Raw genomic sequence first — 8,279 nt, 5'->3', positions numbered from 1 at the left:
ATACACGGTAGCCTGCCCGGAGCGTATGCAGCACGCTAACCGGTGAGCATATGAAACGGAGAGCGAGAGCGCACGAAAGAATCCTCCTCCGTGGCAATCTGCGGCATGCTTCCTTTCGAGCTGATGGAAGGAGTTGGAGCGGTAGCGGGAGGAGTTGAAGTATTTTTCGGTCCAGGCTCCGGAACTCAGGACTTCCCCGACCGACGGTGGTGTATGTAATTGGCGTTACGGCGGGAGAACGGTGTACGAGCATGAGTTCAGGTTGAGGTTGACGTAAAAGTAGTGATCAGTAACGACTCCTTCTAGTCTGCGTTACAATACTAGTGGTTGCTCATCATTACCTTGCTGATGCGATTCTTGATGAAACTGTGAGAAGACATTTAGCGTGTTATTTGCAATTACGAAATTTAGTATTAATTTAATCTATTCTCGTCTAGTTTAGTTTAGGTACTCTTATGTGGATGACTCCCAGAATATACTCAGAACTCCCTGTGGTCGTTATAACTTTCGTCTCTTTTTTTTTTTAACCATAGTTGGTAAAAGGATGTGATTTAACCAACGATTGAAGCTCATCAATGTCATCGAAGATGCTCGGATGCAACTAATAGGCTTCCCAAAAAGATCTGATCTGCACTTTGCGCAATACTTTCTTGTACACCTAATGATAATCCTTCATTCTTGGGTTCTAATCATGACAGGATCATGCTCATAATACATATTACTGAGGATTTCTGACAAGTTGAAGCAATAGCAATAAACCGGGTTTAGGCAAATATTGGTGTGCATCTGTTGTAGAGGCAGTAGCGTATACAAAGGAAGATGTAAATTTTAGCTACTTTGTTTCTTTTTCTACACACACACACACCTTCTGGTTTGGATTGTTTTGTTCACTATGTAGCTTTAGGCAGCGAATACGGTGTCTATTTGAAATTGAAGATTATCTAAATTTGAGTCGTTATGAAACAAAATGATTACGACAACTCGGCGCTGTACATGCTAGTCATATTTCAAAATACTTCACTCTGGCTTGTACTGAAAATCCTCTAGCGGTTAAGAAATCGCTAACGCACCTTGTATAATGCATATCTCTTGTAGGTTATGTTGGGACTGTAGTACGGGACATTATGAGTTGATTGCTTGTATTTCTGCAGTGTTTAATTGCCATACCGGTACGACTTAACACGCACCTGTGCACAGATACCTATACATACAGGCTACTGAGCACTTCTTGGTTGGTTTTGTCAGGTTCATCCTTTTGTTTTTAGTACTCCATCCCCGCCACACCCCCCTCCCCCCCCCCATCCCCCCAACCCCACACATACACACTTGCTCAACTTTCTCTTTATGCAGTAACGTAATGTGCAGTAACTCTTTATGTGTAACGAAATCCATTTTACCTAAGCATCCCTGTTTTAAAAATAGCCCCGTTTTAAACTTAACCCCGCAACACCAACGGGCTCCAACGGCAACCGGTCGCAGTGCGGGTGAACCATTCTGCTCCGTCAACGCTTTTAAGCACGTCAACCCATTCGTGGACCGAAAACCTCGCAAAACAGCAAACACACATACCCAGAAACATCCGCATCCATTGAGCATTCACGGAGCAATACCCAACCATCTCGGTACCGGCCGGGTGACTTTCCTTCACCACCACTGGATGGGTGGCAATCCCATTTGGCAACACGGTTTTTCACCTATTCTGCCCATTTTCATTTTTTTACACTCCATTCAAACGGTAGAGCAGCATCAGTACCGGTGTACATTATCACTACCTTCTGCAATGTGGTACACCATTCACAGCATCATCATCATCATCATCCTCAACAACATCCTTGTCGTTCATCATCGCGTTCTCAACGTTGGTGGCTTTTTCCAGCGGATAGACTCGCGTGTGCTATTATACACCAGGGAGAACAGCCAAACACACCAGCACATATTGCAAAAAGCCGATGAAGTTTTTTTTATGGATGAATAGTTTGCCGTACTAACGAGCCCAGGAACGATGATCGTTCGCGTCCGGCTTGATGGGCTTCCCGGGGCCACTGCTCAGTTATGAGCATCTCCAGAAACACCGGGGAACTTAATTTGCTTCTTCCTTCAGCATTCGCCACCTCACTCTAATCCTTTTCCCACGCCCCAAAGCGATGTTCGGACACAAGTGTGGCAGGATGTTTTGATGCTTTTGCAGCGGCTTTTCATCGCCCCCGGGGCGGTATCCGTTCGCCCAACAAAAGACGTTCACTTTCCTTTGTCGCTTTAGAATTCTTCCAATCGCTCCAGAAATCCTTCTTCCATTTATAGCAATGAAGTGGTCTATTGAGAAGCCAACTGGAGACAGGTACTGGAACACTGAAGAAAACTCATTCCAGTTGTGAGGAGGGATATATCTTTCGAACAGTGTTCAATAATAATAATAAAAAAGGGCAAATGATGAGAATCCGGTTTCGCAAGGACTAAACTGAGGATGGGGATATGGACTAAGGAAGGAATCGTAACGGAGGATGCTGTGCTACCTGTTTTGTTTTTGTTTTTTTTTTTGTTGCAACACACCCAATGTATCAGCTTCTGTCCCAACCTACAGGTGATCAATATTTCAGCTCTACCAGCATTATCACCACCATCCATTGGAAATACCACCAAGTACCTCTTCTAGCCAACCGCTAGCATCGCGTGGGGAGTTACTAAATGTGCTACCAGGTGCGATACTTTTGTGTCTTTGTGTATCTTTCTAAGCCGGGCAGAAATGTTGCACCTCAGCAAAAAAGAAAACAAAAAAAACAAACAAACACGGGACCAAACAAAATGGTTGCCAGAATAACTGGGAGGCATTATTGAGGCCCGGTGTACACCGATGCGGTGTTTGGCATTATGGACGAAACCATCATCAGCAGCCAGGGCAGCAGTTGAGGCTATTCGAACCGTCCACACACATCTCCAGCAGCGAATCGATAATGCCGGTAAACCAAACCTTACCGCTGCTCACACTGTCCCTGACACCCTTCGTTCTTCTTCCGATTCCAACTTGTTCCCAGTGGTCGTTATTTCTGCTTCTGAGAGTTTCGGTTTCGGAAATTGAGGTACCTTTTCATTAAGCGCGATGGTGTAGATTCTGCGGCAAAAAGTAATGGCTTCTTTTGGATCTCCCAAACCACCCGTCCCGCCTTCCCTTCTACTCCCAATCTTCTCGACCTCCAACCCCTTTCTTCCTTCGCTTCTTGTCTAAATGTCTTCGGTGAGGAGTACCTACACCATTTGCTTGTAACATAAAAAAAACAAAATAAAACAAAGATCTTCCTGCTCGGGTTACGGCTGCCAGCGAGTGGATTAGAAAGCGAACGCGTTTGTCGCTACTGGTTATGGTTAACAAAAAAACAAAGCCCTGCTGCTACACAAAGCGAAACCCAGCAGCAGCGCACTCAAGAACGTCAGCTGCACAACGAGTGACATTGACTAATTGATCGGATTAAAAATAGTTTTATTTATCTTCCTTGTACGGTCGCTCGGTGTTGCCCGGTCTCCTTGAAGTCAGTCGTCGCACTTTTCGGGTGAGTGGGTTGGCGAAAATAAACCACCCCAACTTTCCTTTCCACGTTTATTCCTTCTTCTTCGTGCATCATCTTAAAAAAAAGGAATATAAAACGCTACAATTTGATGGTCGTGTTTTTCAAGTGGCCCAGGCAGCTGGAAAAACCGAAACGCACGGGAAAACTCGCACACGGGGTTGTAGTGTGCTGCAAAATAAAGAAGACCTACAGACGCTTGAACCAACAACAACAGCGCGGGCAAAGAGTAACAAAACTCGGCTAAAAAGTGAGACGACGAGAACGAAACCGACCGCGAAAAATCTCATCTACCGGAACAAGGACAAACACACATACAGCCACGGGTGTACGCTTGTTCGGTAATAAAGAAGAAAAAAAAACCCGGATACGGCTTTGTTTGCCATTTCTGGAGGTAGGCGTACGCGCCATTTCTCTACGCGTACCGGGAAAATCAACATGCCACACAAATACGGCCGAGAGCACGCACAAAAAGGCCTGAAAAATCCTCAAAACGTGTCAGTCGTCTATCGGGCTGACAGAAGAAGACGAAGCAGATGGCAAAAAATGAAACATCTTTCTAGCTTCCGACGCCACTTGAGGCAACGAAGGTCAATTCTGATACAGAAAGGGGATAGAGCAGGAGGGTGGGGAGAGTTCGGGACGGGGCTTTTTTTTGCTAAACCGTTTGTGAAAGTAAAGAAAAAAGTCCATAAGGCAATCAAATTAAGAACCTTGGAAAGTGGAATCGAGCTTCTCGAGCATCGAAGGACGAGACGCCTTGTACACGCTTTGAACGATGATGTCCCCACAATCTCTGGACGTGATGTATTTTAACCGATGCATTCCATTGCTGGATTTGCACAGTTCTGTCAGCAAATGTATGAAGGCTGTATGCGGTGAGAACAAAATTGGAAAACTTTCCCAAAAGCCCTCCGTAATGGAAAGAAACAAATAGAGAAGGACAGAGGAATGGGGAAATGATTTTACCCTGGTTTTGTGTTTGAGTTCCACTCAAACTGAATGTGACTATGGGGATGGATTTTCGAGAACGGGGGGGTTCTAGATCACTGAGCTAATGTTTGCTAAAAGAAGCTTTGGAGTATAGGAAGCTAAGGCTACTCTTTCTTAACCTTTATCCCGCTGGTCTTTCCCATCCACACAACAATGTCCTAGGCTCTTTTCCTTGTTTACAAATAGGATGCATGTGTGAGGTCAGTATGTTCCACTTCACAGATTTCTGCTAAAGACCAAACCACATCCTATTGTGCATTGCTGGACGGGTATGTACCCATAAGTTACCCCGTCCGGACAGGGTTCTTCTACCAGAATATTCAATTCTAGCTTTATAGCAAATACTAAGATACTAAAAGAATAATTACAAATTATTGAAATTTTTCATACAAAACTATTTCAAATCAACAACTGATTGGGAATGAAAATGTTTTCTGCTCAAAACAAATAACCCTTTTCAACATTCAGCACAGCAGTCGCGGTGTAGTCTTTATTATGCCACCAACCAATCCACTCGCGCCAATTAGCAACGGAGCCGAACGGTTACGGTAATAAAATCCTAACGCTAGTCTATCACAGTAAGCAGTAAAGCAGGGCAATCGTTTTCAGCCCATTTACACTCGCTGGCGCATGTTCTGGTACGCATACCCAGTGAGTATAGAACGCTGTATGTAGTAAATGGTATTAAATATAGCGTTAGTTTACCAACTAAAACCACGTAATTAGTTGTGCTCAACTGTTGCTACGTTTGGTTCCATTATATCACGGGATTGTTCAATGAATGATCGACTATATTTGCAACAACAGTAGCACAGTCACGATAAGTGCAAAATTTACTTTCCTTTTTTATGATTTTTTTTATTTCAATTTGTTTTTGACCGTTGTTTATTTTTGACAAACGCTCAAAAATATCAAGAAAGATATACTTTTCGAGTTTCCGAGAACCCTGGAAATATGTCCTACCGCAAATATCACAAGCAAACCGTTCAGCAACAACGTCCAGTTTGGTAAAGGAGTTTCACATAACCTTGGCTAGATGTCCATTTTGTGCAACTTCTGGGAAAATTTCATAATAGCTTACCCTCGTGCAGGTTTTTCCTGCTGTAAAAAAAAAACAAAACAAAACATTCATCCCCAATGTAACCTGAGAAGAATACGGTTGAAGCTGTGTATCAAAATATCGATCCTTGTCCTTTGCTGCTATCCCTGTCACATTTCACTTCATCTCACGTGCTCTCTCTCACTCTCTCGGATTTTCTCTCTGTTTTACCCATTTTGACTGGTGTTTGCTAGCGATTTTTCAAATTGCAGCAACAAATATAAATATCATGAATATTTTGCAAATGCACTAGTTAACATGAAAAATAGACACCAGCGTGTACTATCTGCTCGGTCCTCTTGCTGACCCCATCGGGATGTATCTTTTCCTTTTTAAACCTCCGCTATATCATCCGTCATAGAGACACATGGAGGTGCATAGTATTTCACGATGTAACCAAAAAAAAAAACATCCACATACAGCAAATGTGGTCTAACTGCTTGTGTGTATAAGTGTAGACGGTTTCATAGTTTTTTTTTATTCGCTCCCTGTTTTTTGCAATGCAAAATCACACACCAATACAGTGCGATAGAAATAGAGAGCTGTGTTTTATTAAAGGAAAATCCGAGCAAACCGTGCAGCGTGCATGCTCGGCACGTACACGGTGGAGGAGAAAGATGAAACGAGCCACAGAACAAATATACCATCCACTCCAAATGGCCAGCGGGCGCTCTATTTTCCTGGTGACGTTCGTATCAGGAGGATGAGTTATGGAAAATTTTCAAACGATTTAACATTAATCCACCCTCGAATATGTCGTCCCATCTCACCACCTCATCTCGAACCTCACCGACCGATGGCAAGCTTGTTCTGCGGTGCGGAAAACGGTGTGTTAAAGGGAGCACAACAAAAAATAAAATGGAAAGAAAAACCACTGCTCTGTCTCAATCCTTGCGGAAAGGTAAAGTCTGGCAGCCAGTTCACTTCCCGGGTTTCTTTTTTCTTTTTTTTTATCGAAATGTACAGTGAGAAAAAGGGGCAACGTATTGCATCGGAGCAGGAAAGAATAACAAACAGCCACTTCTCTATACCATCCCCACTAATCCCCTCATCGTACACGTGTTCCAAATCACCGGAAGAGAGCGGAAACCCACTTTTCAATTATAGAAAATTCAGGAAGGAAAATCCGCACACTAGAATGAAAACTGCAAAAAAGGGGAAAAACAAACGGAAGCAAAACGCAGCACGTTGGCAGCGAGATCAATCGAAATGAAACGAGGAGTCACCCTCTCAACCCATCCCCATTCCTCCCCTCCTTATAGCTGCTAACGACGACCACCCACCCGTTTAGGCAAAAAAAAAATATGGCCGTTGGAAAACTCTTCAATCGTTTGACGTATGCCCCCCCCCCCCCTTCCCCCCTTTCGGACGCTCTCTCTCTCTCTCTTTATCTCTCTTCCCATCCAGTCCCATTTTGACCAACTGGTCTCTCCACCTTACGTCGTGTTCCCTCAGCATCCATCAATTTAAATTTATTTGTACTCCCTTTATATACACGTGTGTGTGTGTGTTTGTTTTCTCTCCCTTTTTCCCTCTCTCCCTCTCTCTCTCTCTCCCCGTCGCCACCACATACAAACACCCTTCCGTCTATATCGGGGCTGCAGTTCATCGAACACATTACCAAGAAAATTGCATCCCACACACGTCACAGAGGAAAATCAATGTCGTGAAACTAAACTTTAGATACCGGTCATTAGATGCGCAAGAAGCGTTGAAGGGGGAGTGTTTGGGAGGGAGGTGGTGTTTTGTGGGTAGTGTATTTTCCTTTCCCATACACACACATGCAAATGTTTGCATTAGTGAATTTGTGATGTAACTAACAAGCGGTGGTAGGGGTGGTGGGGTGGGAGGGGTTATGCAGCAACTCTCTTTCCATATATGAGCGTTGACCTCTTCTGTAGACTCTCTCCCTTCGGTCCCTGCATTTGAAAGAACCTTTTGATTAACCCATTAGCCTGAAACTAGGCAATATGTATGCATTTAGAGTAACATAAGCAGTAAAACGCCTAGCAGATATGCAATTAGCACAACAAAATCCCCTATGCGTTGTAAGGCGAGGTAAAGACATTGCAAACAAACACATCGATTGGTAACACTATGTAACGGTTGATCAAAGACTAAACACGCGTGATACAGGACTACAGACGCTCCGTCGCAGTGAGACGGTTTATAGCCGTTTATAGCGCGGGAAAACAAGCAGTAAGGATTAAATACGAATGTTTCATGAGTTTAATCAAGTCGTTCAGCTGCTTTTGATTTTAGGTTTTTGTTTGTGTCATGTATAAATTGTCTGTCCAGTATCGATGTCATTATGTTAAGCTTAACTCATTACACATTTACGCCAATAATACGTCCGCATACACATTATCTAAATAAATAAAGAAACTATTTCTTTGTAGCAAATGATACTTAACATGCAGCATTTTCCAAGATGGAAAATCCCACCCAAAAACACACTTTGTCTATGGTGCGAACGGATTTTCCACGCGAGAGTGTTACTGAACAGCAAGAAGAAGGGCAAAAACAACTCCTAACGCGTGAGAGATTGCGCTCGTTGCTTCCGAACTCCCAACGCCCTGCTTTGTAAGTAGGGTGGACTTTTCTTTCTTTTCCCTACGCGCAACGGT

This window comes from Anopheles funestus, chromosome X (assembly GCF_943734845.2).
Source record: "Anopheles funestus chromosome X, idAnoFuneDA-416_04, whole genome shotgun sequence".
NCBI classification, from domain to species: Eukaryota; Metazoa; Arthropoda; class Insecta; order Diptera; family Culicidae; genus Anopheles; species Anopheles funestus.
The sequence above is the reverse complement of the archived record's forward strand: the minus strand, read 5'-3'. Positions refer to the sequence as shown.